The following is a 15,275-nucleotide window of genomic DNA, read 5'->3' on the forward strand; positions in this document are numbered from 1 at the left end:
TTGTGACCTGCAGCCCAGGACGCTTTACATCGCCCACTCGAACGTGAGATTGAATTCGGTAACATCTCATAAAAGGGCATTCGGAAATTGCTGCAGGTCTTCTAAGCAAGTCTTTAGACGCAGGGTGGAATCATAGGGGGCAAAAGGATTTTCATCTCTTTTGCTCTATTTTGCTCAAATTCTGACCGATTTAGTCAGTTTTAAAAGTCTAAGAGCAGCTTTAGAAATAATAGTACTTACCTTTGTAAGTAAGATCGTGTCACGTTCGTTGACGCGTCTCTTAAAGCAGTCACGCCCGGTCTGGTGGGGACATAGATATACTTCTTTGTCAAGGTAGAACTTGTAAACGGAGCAAATAAACTTCGATTTCCTTGTGCATTTGCAAGTATTGCATCTAGATTGATGATAAAGAGCACTAAGCTCCTCTACAGAAGCGGTTCTGCGTTTGTGAGTGGTTCAAATCAAGTGCGTACCAATTCCACTGCCAAAGCCTATATTCTCGTCTTCAACAGAACTGTCTGATTCTCGCCGACGTAATGATATACGATCAATTTTGTTGTCAATTAACTGGTCAGCGAGCTCACAGTAGAACTGATTGAGAGACATCTCAGAACCATCTCCTTTTGCACTTGTATACAGCTTCCAAGCATCTCGGATGCAAATGGCCAATAGGGAAGTGTTGACAGGCATAAACCACCGCTTGACCTCAAACATCTTTTTCAGTCCGAGATCAACTTGACGGGATGTGTTGCGGTGGTCTATCTGAGAGCGAGTTTCATAATACCGCTCGCAGACTGAGAGAATACGCGCTGACAATTCCTCCTTTCTTTTCACACCATGGCGTGTAAGCCATCTCCCGCGATAGATGGGAGTTTCGCTATTGGTTGTTCCAACAGAACTAATTGAGTATCCTCGGTCTCCGTCGACCCACATCACAGCCATAAAGTGAGGTCCAGCTACCGGCTTGGAAACTAGAGTGACGAGTTCTCCTTTTACCGCAATCTCCAAATGAGATAGATATTTCATCGGATATTTATTTGTAGATGTCTTCACAACGCCTGTGAATCTTAGACATTTCTCATAAAATGATTCAGCGGTGTGCACAGATGGAAAGTACGAATTTGCACAGACAACAAGATTAGTGTGAAACCAAGACTGTACCAATCGCAAGGTCACGGCCGTTCCGTGAGAGTTGTGGTATAGCTACATTTGTCCCGACCACTCGGAAACGAGGGAGGTTAGAGGCAAGGGAGCGCACGCCGCTGGCCTACCCACGCGCGAACGCAAAACGTGCGGATAGACTCGAAAAGAGGGAAGGCTCACCTGGCCGGTGACGCTGAGCCGGACGGTGGTGTTATAACCGGACGGCCAGTCACGGGTTAGAAGCCCGAGACTAAAAGGGAGGCCGGAACGGGATAGCAATTAGTCGAAGAGGGAAGGGAGGCGAGTCTGCCTCCTCTTCACTGGGACGAGGCAGGTGCCCCGGTCTTGACCCCTAAGTGGGACGCTAGGACACCTGTCCCGCTACACTAGCTCTTACTTACTGTATACCAGCTACTGTACACAATTAATGAATTTGTGCCATTAACTACTAATTACTAATTATCTAACGCTCGGATCCTACTCGTGTAGCCGGTGGAGTATTACTGTTCTCCGCACCGGCCACCAGCTCTAAATACAATCCCTTACGGTTGTCCTCGCGCTTACACCCGAGATCACTGTACGTCGGAGCAGCGGCGGTGGCGTCGTCGCCTCCTCGCAATTATACTACTGTAGTGCAATGCGCCTGTAGGGCAGAGACCGAGGTTCGATGGTCCAGCAAAAACAACAACAGCAGCAAAAAGAAGAACTGCCGACGGCACAGCGCTACGAAGTGTCCGACTCTCCCTTCTCCGTTTGAACGAGCTTGCGACTCGTGGTATCTCAGATCCCTGATAGGGGGGCACAGAGAAACAGCCCGGCCCGGGATCTATGTGGTAGAGGCTTGCGAAGAGAATTGCTCGACGAGTGTGGGGTGGGGCCTGTACGTGGGTACCCCGGTTCCACTGGGTTGTAAGGACAATGCTCGTTGAACTTCTTCGACACCTTGTAACGCGACAAGGCCTTCGACGGGGGCGTCGCAACGCAGCCCGACGGGATGAAATGAAAGTAGCAGCGCTACACCAACAGTGCCGCCCGATGGCTCGAAACACCTACACCGGTTAGGTCGCAATCGAGGCCGGTGGCACCAACACTGGCTTGTAACACGGAAAGGCCCTTCGAGGGAGACGTCGTTTCAACAGTCTCCGTCGGAAAATAGGTCACAGTAGCAGCGCTACGTCAACTGTGTCGCCCGATGGCTAAAACACCTACACCGGTTCGGTCGCAACCAATACCGATGGTACCAACACAAGATAAGGGAAAATAGGTAGAAATAGAGATAGAAAAGGATAGAGAAATAAAGGAAAACGAAAGGGAACCCCCGAGCGCAAAGGATAAAGTAATCCGTAGTAAAAGGGAATGTCTTGTAAAACACGGACTTCGACCAAGGCGATATCAGACTCTGGCAACTCGGGTTACCTTTACTGACTCGTGGGTCAGAGGGCTAAGGTATATATCGCCCCGCCGGAGCCAGTACAGTAGCTCTCGGCGCTAAATCCTAAATCTAATCTAATGTTAGATAATTAATTGGTAACTAATTAAATTAAATAATAAATTAATATCGCGATCCATTTCACACTTGTGTCCCCCAACTCGGACTACAGTACCCCCCTGATCTCCCTTCTCCAGGCCGGGTATTGCACTACATATCTCCCTTCTGAGCGCTCTTGCGCAGCGGCTTCACTCCCTTGCTTCCCAACTTCGTTTTCTCTTCCGCCCGACGGTTGCCGCATGCGGAAGAGCAAGACGAAACTATGCCTCCTTCTCTGTCGGAGCGCTCGGGCGAGAGCCCCGCTCGTAAGCGTCCGGTTGTAGGCTTTTCTCGCAAGCCTGATATGTCCAGGGGCCTTCCATCCATACCCCGTCTACCCCCTGTTACCAACACTACCGAACCAGCCTTCCATCCGGGCTACCATTCCTCTTGGGTAGCCCGCCGTCATCCTTCGCTCGAGGAGCTGCAGAACAAAACCATGCCCGATCACGCATCCCTGTTCGCTTCTGCTCAATGGTTCTCCTCTGTGGGCATCCGCGACCTTGACGGCATCGAAAATTATTTTGCCGACGACACGGGCATGTTGCCCGGTAACTTCCCTTTGCAGGCCCTACACACCTTTGATTGGCGCACCCGAATCGCTATAACCACCTCCATCCTACGTCAGTTCTCCCCGCGCGGACGCTCTTTCTTATCCCTGCGCTTCATGGACGCGGTGCTCGCTCGGCTCGAGATTCCAATGGCCGACGCCCTCATACCTTCATGTCACCACTGCGACACTTGGTAATGTCGTACGGAGGGGGAACGACTCTATCGCGAAAACCTCATCGACTGCACCTTCGGTGACCCCATGTGCGACGCGGACCGACTGTGGCGCAACCAACGCACCGTTACGACCGACGCCATGTTTTGGACGCAAGCCATTATTCCCACAAACTTTCGCCATTCGAAGCGCGGTGATATTTTCTTTTTCCAAAATACTGTACGCTTTGAGCGTCCGGTCCGATCCGACACTGGGTACTTCGTGGCGTCCCAGATGATTGAGGCCCGTGAAATTTCCAGACAGCACTACACCAATCGATATCAGCGAACCCCTTCCTGGAGGAGTCAATACGAGGTATGTCAGGGTTCCTGCGCTGAGTTAGGGCCCGTCCTGACATATTACGGCGGTCATTTACGCGATCCGCAGCACGGGCTGTGCACTGTGCTTCTCACGGAGTGGTCACTGCAAAGTCATTCCGTAGTAATTACATTTAATTTAATGGTGTAAACTGCGCTATATAGTGCTCAATTATTAATGATGTAGCAAGTGACAACTCTCATTTTGACATCTTATTTTTTCGAAGAATGCTGTTGTAATTGTGAGATCAAAAACAGCCATTGGTGTTTTCGCGCTGCTTGGTGCGCTGTTGTGACATTACTGTATCCGAAACTGAATCTTGACACGTACTGCGGAGGAAAGCTCAGATAGTACAGTAGAAACACACTGAATTTGGGTTTACCAATTATAAACACAACTGCGCGATAACATGCTGATGTTGACTGAAAACATTAGTCTGATGCCAGCACTTTTTGCACTCTTTTTGAGTGAGCCGTCTCTTATCAAGATCATTCATTATCCGAATGTACCATGCGGGTCAAAAAAGCACCGATTTCCAGATAGAAAGAGAAACTATTACATTCACTTCAGTGGTTTTCTTGGGATATTGCTTAACACTTGGTATGACCACAAATATAAACATCTAGTATTCCGCAACTATAATCCACTGGAACGACATATCGCACTATTGCTGACGAAATATTAGTTGAGGCTGGGCATTGGTAACACCAATCCAAATCCCACTATTTTATATGAGTTCGTATTTATTAATAGAGTTGTATCTGTAAAAGTTCGGTTTTCAGAACACTGTTACGTTGTTCTAGGTTATCTTCAAAATGGAAACTTGTTCTGAACTCTGCCTACCATTTCTTGAACACATCCTCCTTTCATCATCCCTGGTATGCAACAGTATCAGTCCCACCCTCCCCGATCTCTCCTCCTCTAACCACAACCACAGCACGATTTTCCTCCGGAAAATTTACTACCGCTCATTCATCTCCCGTTCCGCAAATCCAAACCGTCGAGCGTAGCACAGGGGTCTTCAAGCGAGACTGCTTGATTGATGCTCTCAGGCGGCGTTCCGTTCCCCTTTTTGCAACCGCATTGCACTTGACGAGTCTTCGATGGACGAAGACCGTTGCACCACATCTACGAACACCCTGCGGTGATCCTGGCGTCGGCATGAATAAATCATATATCTTGTCCATGAAACGAGCGCCCCAGTTGCGCTTAACGACAAGTGACCCCAAGTTGTAATATCATCCACAGCTGATCCGCATCTTTCCACCACTTTATCTTCCGTATTCTTCTCAGTTCCAACCGAAAGAACGATCCTGAAATCATCGTCATCCCCTCCCTCAAGAAGAATCACCTCATTTCTGTCCGACTTTCTTATTTTCCGCAAGCTACACTAATATTAAATCTCATCACAATGAGACAATGAGACGACCACTATTGATCTCGAGACATCGCCAATTAGCAGCAATACGGTTCCTGTCCTTAAATAATATCATGCGTTCGAAGCCGCTGGTTAGATTTCTTATCGTCTCAAGCCGCTTTCGAAACATGATTGAACTTACATTATCCTCCCTCTAACGTCTTGGATAAAATTCTCCTCGCTTGCTTGCTGCCTTACCGATCAGGAACTGTGGAAATGTCGCAAAAACGTCTACTTACTTCACCATTTCTTCCCAATTCATGCCACACACACCACCTCACAGCCCTTCTCATTTCCCTAGATTGCATTCCAAATACCTTATCTACCAAAATACGGCCACGAAAGTTCCTGATTCATCACGCTGTAGCCAATCACTTCCCGGTTGCGTCCACCATGCGTGTGGAGCACGAAGTCGCGGTTCTTTTCGAGCAGGCTATACTCGAAGAGGCACGGGTGCAGGCTATACGAGAGGTTGATATGCTCCTTGTGTCTGTGAGAAGCTCTCCTTCTTTCTAAACTTGGAAATTTTGATGGAAGGCGGGTTGGGGGAGAGGTTCGTGCTACCGCGAAACCGTATGGGTTGGTTAGAGTTGGGAGAGGTTGATATGAAAAAGGCGATCTGAGAGAGATGCGTTCTCTTCAGTGCTACAAAATGGGATTTCAATCGTGAAGGCCCGATGCACCGCCGTGGCGCTTTCATATACGCATGGAGGGTATTACATGACGATTGGGTTGTGATCGCCCTTTTGAAGAAATACGCATATTGCTGCTAAATGATTATTATTGGTCAACAATTGAAGGATGAGCAATGATTGAATGTCCCAAATCACCATATTCTGAAAATGTCAATTTGTGCCGTACGCAAGCAGCAGCTTGTGCCCTCCCTCTGCTCAGAACCCCTATTCAAAATACCGCCCATTGAAGTTGGTTCATCCGTTTGCTGCATATGGAAACTGTACGGGAGGGAGATGCAATTGAGTTACTTTGGACCCTCGAGATGCCTAGGCGGGATGGTCGAAAACGAAGAAAAACTGCCGAAAAAGAGGTCCGGTGGAAGGCTGTCCTGAAGAAGGTCGATTTTAATGCGGTGTTACCAGAGCAGTTGTTCACTACGAGCAAGCATATGGGATGGAAGCTGCTTTCATGGACGCTCGACTCATGGGATCTTTTCTGTGCCACGAGGGCAGTGGGCGGAAAAATCGGTCAAGCAGCCGTGGCGGATGTGTCCGTCGGCTCTTTTGGAATCAGGAAATAATGCTATCAGTGCAATTTACAATAAGAACAGTACCGTGCAGTGTCCCCACCATCTTCATCAGAAGTGAGGGCATTGAATCAAACTTGTGGCCTTAAGGATGAGTAGGGACACATACATATGTAAGAATCCAAGGATGCCGAAAAATGGACGAGTGAAACGCATGCAGCAGGTTGCTTTCGCACTCTCCGGCAAATAGCATTGCTCCGCATCCCAGCTACAATACATACCCGCGCACTCCGGCTTATCCCATTCGCGAGGGGTAACCACTCTCTTTCTTTGCATAATAGAATCGGCCTCCAGAAAGCAGATCCTCATCGTGTTCCACGTATCCTTCAATATCGCGTATCTCACATGATCTACCGTTACACACAGCTTTACAAGCATGAACTAACCCTACTTTTCTCACAGATTCATTGAGTTTTAGCAGTACCAACGGCGCGTTCCGTGCCACTTTTAGAGTACTGTCGCCATATCTGGTACATCTTCGAGCAAAAGCAAACGGCACGCTCTCGTGGGCGATTCTGTCACATGAAAAATCTCTCCACTGCAGCAGCTCATCAACTGCGAAAACACACATCTCATACTTATCAGGACTTTGTCTCATCTCTTCAGTAGATGGTTGGTGCGGAAACGCCAAATTAGTCGTTCAACGATGAACAATAGCTTGCACGGCATCACCCTTTTGAACACAGTCGTGAGATGGCGACCTGATGGAATTTACTCCGCTTAAAACTTGTTTTTCCGCTTCGCTACGGTATATAATTGCAATCGTCGTGCCCCTTGGAACTGAATCAAGACCAGGCTGTCCACCAGGGCAACCAGAGCGGCATGAGATTCCCTCGTAGTTTTCCGATTGTGCAAAAACCACATACAGTTCATTTTGCTATTCGCAGTTTGAGATGGTAGTGCACCGCATATTTTTGGATAACAGGCTTGATCAGTACATTTTCCAAGCTTGGCATGCCTTTTGACATTGATACCGCCGCCCCTTCTAAAGCCAGGTTTTCTCCCATACAGGTTCTCAGCTGCGATTCAAATATACCACCAACATTATTCCCTTTCTGTGATCCTGCCAGAGATGCCAGCCGTCCTTCCCAGTCGTCAGCCAATGTAGTTTTACTGGCTGACGACTGGGAAGGACGGCTGGCATCTCCACGCCTCTCTTCAAAGGCTGATGTGCAAACTCAAAAACCAGCTCAGAAAAGTGATGCGTGTGCCCCATTGCAGTCGCTGCGCGACCTGCGACATTGGCGTTCATTGGCGCGTGGAGAAGCCAGGGACCTCCACAGGCTGGACCCTCGTGCAACGATGCACAGCGATGCCGCCGACGTGGGATATGGGGGGACCCTAGGCGACGACGAGGAGGCTGGGTCACCGGGTTTGTGGGAGGGTCGCGGTTTCTGGACGGCCGAGGATCGGGCGACAAGTATAACGCTGAGGGAGTTAAGGGAATTGAGGCTTCTGTTGCAGAGGCACTTCGCCGACTACGTCTCCCAGCCGAGCGTGAGGGGGCTGCTGCTACACGATGACAACCAAGCAGTCGTCTACGTGCTGAACGCCATGGTCTCGGCTTCAACGCCGATGATGGCCGAGCTTCGTGAGGCTGCAAAAGATGCTCGTGGTGGTGGGGGTGACAATAGAGGCGCGCTGGTTGCCCTCGGCCGTGAATCGCTACGCAGATGCCCTTTCCCGAACGTGGGACCCGGGAGACGCACGAGCTACGGACCGCTTGTTGCGGTCAATACAGCACGAATACCGCTTGGACGAGGTCGTCTTCAAAGATCGCCCGGTTGGGGAAACGCTGGTGGCCAGGAAGAAGTACGCTCTGACGCAGATGGGGGAGTGTTGGGGGGATGGGCTTGCGCGTCTTTGGAATCCGCCATTCGATTTCCTTCCGCTCGTGGTGTGGAAGATTCAGGCCGAGGGCGGAAAGGGAGTGCTGATAGCTCCTCACTGGCCAGCGCAAGCATGGTACGCGCGCTTGCGCGGGCTGGCAGAGGAGCTCATCGTGCTTCGCCCTTCCGACCACGTCCCTCCGTTGCTTCAAAGCTCGCGCCCAGTGAACGCCGCATGGGAATTAGTGTTGGCAAGGATAGGGTGGCGCAGCTGTGGACGGCGAGGATCCGGGATGCGGTGCTGGCAAGGACGGGGATGGAAGAGGAGACGGGGGGTGCAGAGGTGGCGGCGGAGCTGCTGGTGTCGCATGGGTGGAAGGCGCAGACGTGGGCAAACAGGAGCAGTCAGATTAAGAAGTGGTTGGTGTTCTGTGATCAAGACGGTCGAGATCCGCTGCCTGCAAACGAAGGGGACGTGCTCGCTTTCCTGGGTTACATGTACCTGGAGGGTAGGGTAGGTCCAAGCTCGGTTCGCGATTATATCAGCGCTGTCTCCCGTTTCCATGAGACTCAAGGGCTACCCTCTCCGACGCGTTCCCCGCTAGTGTCTGCCATGGTTACTGCGTACATGAACAAGACCGATCGCGACCGACCTGAAGCGCGAAAACGAATTCGGATTAGTGCCGCAATCGCGATGCGTGTGCCAGAGTTTGGCTTGGGCACCGAAGTCGTTGAGGAAGTGGGCTCCTGGGCTATGGTCGTTTTCGCATTTATTTTTCAATGCAGGTCAATTTCCGTGGCATGCGTGGCAGCAGAAGACATTGATGTCACGGATGCTAGCGTGGATGTGGCCCTGACGCATCGCAAAGCGAAGTCTTATCAACGCCCTGTGCGACTCTCCTACCGTCGCAATCCCGAATGGGATGCTCCCGGGCTGTTGATGCTCAGGTGGAAGACACAGCGACCGGCCAATGCTGGTTTCTTCAACCTCCGAGCTGGAACGCGCTTGGGGACTGCGAATTTGAACGCCGCCATGTCATTGTCGCTGCTTCGTGTTGGCGCTGTTCCGCCAAAGGGGTTCTTTTATTCGTCACACAGCGCGCGAATCGGGGCGTACAATGAGCTTTTAGGACTCGGATTCACAGACGCTTGGATCATGAATCGTTTGGAGTGGGTATCTATGGAGATGCTACAGGTCTACTTTGATAGTAGTATTTCTGTCACCGCCGCGTCGCGCCTTATCTTCGCGCATATGCTGCCCCAAGGCCAAGCAGTCTAGCACGCCTCCGTCTCCGCATCGCTCGCACACTCGGCTCCGCTTTGCGCTCAGCGTCTGTATACACTTGTGTATGCGGGTGAAGCTGTCCAGGGAGTAGCGAGTGACATGCCGACACCTGGCATTCGACCGAGCGTTCACTGTCCTACATATCGCCGACGGCCGGGTGAGAGTCTCGTGACTTCTCGGCTATGTCCATTTCTCTTTTGCCCACCCATCCTCGTCAGGACGACCTTCCCTGGGCTTCCCTCACATGTCTATTCTCTGATATTGTTCTTTCTTTGTTTACTTTTCAATAGATAGTCAAGAGTACTCTCGCTACGGCTGATATCTCGGGTGCGCGGGAGCCCCAACCGTAAACGACCATCTATATTCAGTTGTGATCTACGCAAAAAGCGAGCTTTTGACGCAAAGCCCTTTTGAGTTCTCCTTACCGAGGCAGTTCACGGCGGCGGAACAGGTCGTGTACACGTGTACCCGTTTTACGGGTACAGTAAGGAATTCTTTGCGATGCACGCATCGCGAGTCCTAGACGTTTCCGCGGAAAGAAAAAGGAAACAAAAAAAGGTTTCTATTGCAATTCCTGAAAACTGTGGAATACATTACAGTATTGGGGTGTGACTGTACAGTATAAACCTTTCGGGCGGGTTGGCGCCAAGACTTCAGTTCAACTTATGACCTGAACAGTACCCTTCGAAGGGTACATACCTCTGCGAACAGCCGTGCGGACAGCACCATCCCATTCCCCTCATAAAGAGAAGTGAACACGTGTACTTTACTACTTTACAGAAGGGTCAAAGTGCAGATTTGCGGGCGACACCCGGCCAAAGTGAAATCTACGTGGGGCGATTTCAATGTGGTGGGGGATTTTATAGGGCGACACTACTAGAAAGTGCTCTGCTAGTAGGGTGATTTTGGTCCATGGTGTCCTCTGCATGGGGTGACAATGTCCATTTTCTAGGGTGACAGAAAAACGATCGTAAAGTCACCTCCGACAAACTCATATTCGGGGATTTCACCCTATAAAAACGTATACCATAGTGGCCATTTCGGCAGAGACCTAAATATTAGCAAAGTCGCCCTAGAAACGCATGATTGTTTTAATGTCACCCCTATAAAAGCACGCCAACGCACGGTTTCGCGCTGGATAAAGCGCTCTCAAAACTGAAACAATATAGTGTGGCTATAGAGGCCGCCCAGTGCCCACCACAGTGGCATACGGTGACGCGCGGTCACGCGGCGTACGTTCTGCCTTCTGAACCCGCCATTTTTCGTCGTCTACGTTCCCCAGCTCCCCCCCGCACATCTCGCCGCAATGCCCTCACCCGCCTTCTTCATCTCCTTGCTCTGCACCCTGCCTCTAGCATGGTGCACCGCGGCCGCGTCTCCAAGTGACCCGGAACCCAGTCGCACCAAACAGCCCGGCGCCCATCTCACGCGTGTCCACTAAGAACGGAAGTTTGTGCAGATCTCCGGGGAGGTGCAACATTCCTAGTATTCTTGGACATCATGAGCTGGGCGATTGACAGGGTGATGATTGGTGATGGCCGACAAGGGGCAAGCGGCCACAAAAAGCAAGACGGAGTTTTGTACGCTGCCGCCGGATTGACAGGCGGTGACGAAAGTTTCTGGCCTATCGATGCCAATTCGATTACACTATCCCTTCACACGATGCAGGCTCTATTAAACGCGATAGATTATGGTACCAACGACTTGCCGCGCAAGAAAAAGTTTTTGCAAGAGATGTTCCGTCGACTGTATGCGTGGATGATGGCCCATCGCGGTGTGCCGATACTCATCGGTGGTATTGGGGCACGCGGACAAATCACTGGATCAAGAAGGTTTGAGATGCACCAGCATGGCCCGAACCTCGTGCGCAGCAACGACGATTCATGCGTGTCGGCTGCGCTGTCCAACGGCACTTGTGCGCTATATGGTACCACAGGAGGAACAAGCGTCGACAAGTACCTTCGGAAGCACCCGATGAAGATCAAAACACTCAAGCTACTCATTTCTCTGGTTCACCAAATTCCCGCTCAACTATCAGTGCGCCGAGTTCCTAAAGCTGAGAAGAAGGCCTTCGATGCAAATCCTTTCAAGTGGCTTGCGCACCATAATCAAGGAGTGTGGATAGTCCGAATAGTGAAACACGGAATTGTAGATCATTGCGTTGCGCTGGACTGCAACCGTGGTATTGTCCATGATAGCGCTTCAAGGTATCCGTTCGCATTAACCGAAGATGTGCTTCGTCTCCTTGGCGGAGATGAAGCAAAGAATTTGGGCGTTGCTGAAGTGAGGGAGCTAGTTAAAGTCCCTGTCAATTCCAAGAAGCCCTCACGCTGCTCGTGTTCATCCCCCGCCCCTACCGCTCCTTCTTCGCCAACTTGAAGTACTCGGGCGTCGAGCAGAGGAGGTTACATGCGTGGGTGCGCAAGTTGGAAGGGAGGGAGAGAAGGGTCGGCCAGGCGGAGGAAGCAGGGAAGGACCGCGTTGCCGAACGGGTTGCTACCGTCGCGAGGAGGGAGCTGCTCATGGCGAAGAAGGAGAGGCGCTTGGGGAAACCCAGCCGCACTTCATGTCTCCCTCGCTCGTCGCCGTGCCAGTTCGCGGCTGGCAGCTGCAGCGCCAGCGGGATATTATGAGCTAAAAAGGCGTCTGCCTGCGCCCGATCCGACGGCCGAAACATATCCACGCTTTTGTCCGGCAGTTCCTGCATATTATATCATGTCTGGGCTTTGCCGTGGGGACATTTCCAATATATCGGACGATGATTTCGAAAGCGACCAAGCCCAGCCTGTTGTGCGCATACCGACGCCGCCCCGCTCTCCGTCACCCGATCGGAGAGATTCAAGAGACAGCTCGCCGTTCAAAGAACCCATCTAACACGAGCCCTCACCGCCACGGGCCGTGCCCTGATTCTACAGAACTGCGTACATAGATAGTTCCCCATGGACATGCTGCACTTTCTGCCAAGTATAACTCCCATACGAGCCGCCACAACAAGCTGGACAGCTTACCACAAGAACAGAACCCTGTATTACACCGCCTTCGTTCCGGTGTCCAAGGAGACCGCTTCGCATACGCTACAGTGCTACAGCTTGTTAAAGAACGCAAAATGACCCCTTGGCACGGAGCCAGGTGGTAGAATCGAATGCCCGTGTAATCACGTGGTCAGATGGATCGAAAACCTTGTCGATCGGTTCCCAGCAATTTTTGATGATCGCTGACACTGTTGCATCGAGACATTCTGTCTTACGAAAAGGAACCGACGTGGTGTGACTCACACACCTGTGAGTCACGTGTCAAGAATCTCATGCGTGTTCAGTCGAACCCCACCTCCGAGGCGGCCGCAAAAGTAGCTACGGCTAGAGCAGCCATGACAGACGCTAGTAAACGTCCAGAAAGGCGAACAATGCTCCGATGTATGGACGATACCGGTAAGCAACTGGAAGCACAGGCCAAGGTGGAAAACAATAGACGACGACGGGAGAGTGCCAAAATAGAAGCAAAACGGAGACAAGTTCGCAAGAGACACATGCGACGAAGGCGGCCTTTGACAGTTGCCAGCTTGGAAAGATAGTCTGACGATGACAGCGGGGAAGATCAGGCACGCAGGATGGCGTAGCGTCTGAACGCTGAGCGTTTGATGCGTGCGAAAAGGGCCCCGCCACCGAGGACAATGGATGTTTCTGCGAAGCGGAGAAAAGCAGATGGACGCCGCGTCCTAAGCAGTGATGATGACGATAGTGATGACAGTATGTGAGAATACCAAAAGCAGAGGGAGCTCAAGACTGCAAGCAGTACATTCAATTTCAACTGACGTTACCTGTTTAAAAAAGCCGATACCGTCAGTTACGCAACACCACACTACGGAGCATCACTGATGGGTAACTTGTCCATATTTTGGTAGTGCCTCAACACCGCGAACCTCCATTGTCAATAACGGCATGTACGTGATATGAAATTCTTCCCGAGGGTATAGCTCGTCAATCTGTTCAAGATACTTGCGCTGCATGCTTGACCGAATTCTCAAAATGGCTATGATATCCATTTGAACATTGTCTCAGCACCCGAATCGTCTTTGACGTGTTGTTTGTCAAATGCACGTTCTCCGTGCTCTGTGCCTTTTTATTTGGCAGAATTACTGGAAACGACAGGTTGTCATCATGTGTACGGCTTGCACCGCAAGCCTATGTACTGGTCACAAGTAGTTCGGATATGAATGCGCTTTCTCTACCGCAGACTGCGCCCCTTTCAACCTCCCTGTGCCTGAAAAAAGCCCCCTAGTGGTCCTTCACGAGGCTCCATCCTTTCCTCGTCGCAATCCATCTCCTTCATGAGCGCGGAGCGATATGTGTCTCTAAGACGTGCCCACTTCACCGCGTCAACTTGTTTTTTATTTATAACCAGAGCTGACGGCCAATCTAGAAGACTACATCTCTATTTTCTTGTTTTCGAAGCAACGAGCGAGGATAACTTGTCGAAAATGTACGGAAGGGAGGGGGCGCACGTAGAGGAGGAAGAGGAGGGGAGGTAGTAGCGAAGGGGGCTGTGAGGGGGTTGCAGAAGAGATGGAAGGGGACATGAGAGTGGTGGACCTGGAACAGGGCGTGTGGCGGAGAAACGGAAAACGTAGAAAGAAGGGGATATGCGCTATAAACGGAGGGACGAATTTGCACATGTGTATAAAGCTGTTGATTTGAGATGGGGGGTCCTTACCTGGGTCTTCCACGGCCGGCGACTTCGTGAAGTCTCTACTGAGTGTGAACCATCGGCATCACCGAGGCCATCACTGTTTGTCAGCGTTGTGGCGGCATCGCTGTAGTGCAATACGCACCTGAAAAGGGGGGTGAAAAGAAAGGAAAATATTTGGATATGAAAAGTAGTCCGGGTTGGGGGACACACGTGTGAATAATTGCACAGTTTTAATTTTTAATTATTTTATTTTATTTAGTTAATTACTTGGCATTAATTTTGCTGACACTAGATTAGATCTAGGATCTAGGGCCGCGAGCTACTGTACTGGCTCCGGCGGGGCGATATATACTTTAGCCGTCTGACGACCAAGTCAGTAAAGGTAACCCGAGTTGCCAGAGTTGAATATCGCCTTGGTCGAAGTCCGTCTTTCCCAAGACGCTCCCTTTTACCACAGATTACGTTATCCTTTGCGCTCGGGGGTTCCCTTTCCTTTTCCTTTATTTCACCTATCCTTTTCTATTTCTATCTCTATTTCTATTCCCTTATCTTGTGTTGGTGCCATCGGCTTTGGTTGCGACCGGACCGGTGTAGGTGTCTTGGCCATCGGGAGACACGTGCGTGTAGCTCTGCTACTTGTTTACGACCACCGACGGAGGCTGTTGCAACGACGTTTCCCTCGAAGGTCCTGTTGTGTATACAGGACAGTGTTGGTTCCATCGGATACAGATTGCGACCGTTCCGGTGTCGGTACTTTGCCATCGGGCAGTACGGAGGTGTAGCGCTGCTACGTGTTTGCTAATTCCCGTCGGGCTGCGTTGCGACGCCCCCGTCGAAGACCTTATCAAGGGTATAAAGTATAACAGGCGCTCCGCGAGCATTGGCTTTACGACCCATCGGGCCCGGCTTCCTAATCACCGCCCCGAACTCGCCGAGCAGCTGCCTGTACAAGACTCTACCACCATTCGTCCCGGGGCGGGCCTCTTCCTTTTGCCATCCCCCTGTCAGGGACTTGAGCTACTGTGGGCCGCAAACCCACTTAAAG

Source organism: Chondrus crispus, genomic scaffold (genome assembly GCF_000350225.1).
Source record: "Chondrus crispus Stackhouse genomic scaffold, scaffold_171, whole genome shotgun sequence".
Taxonomy (NCBI): domain Eukaryota; phylum Rhodophyta; class Florideophyceae; order Gigartinales; family Gigartinaceae; genus Chondrus; species Chondrus crispus.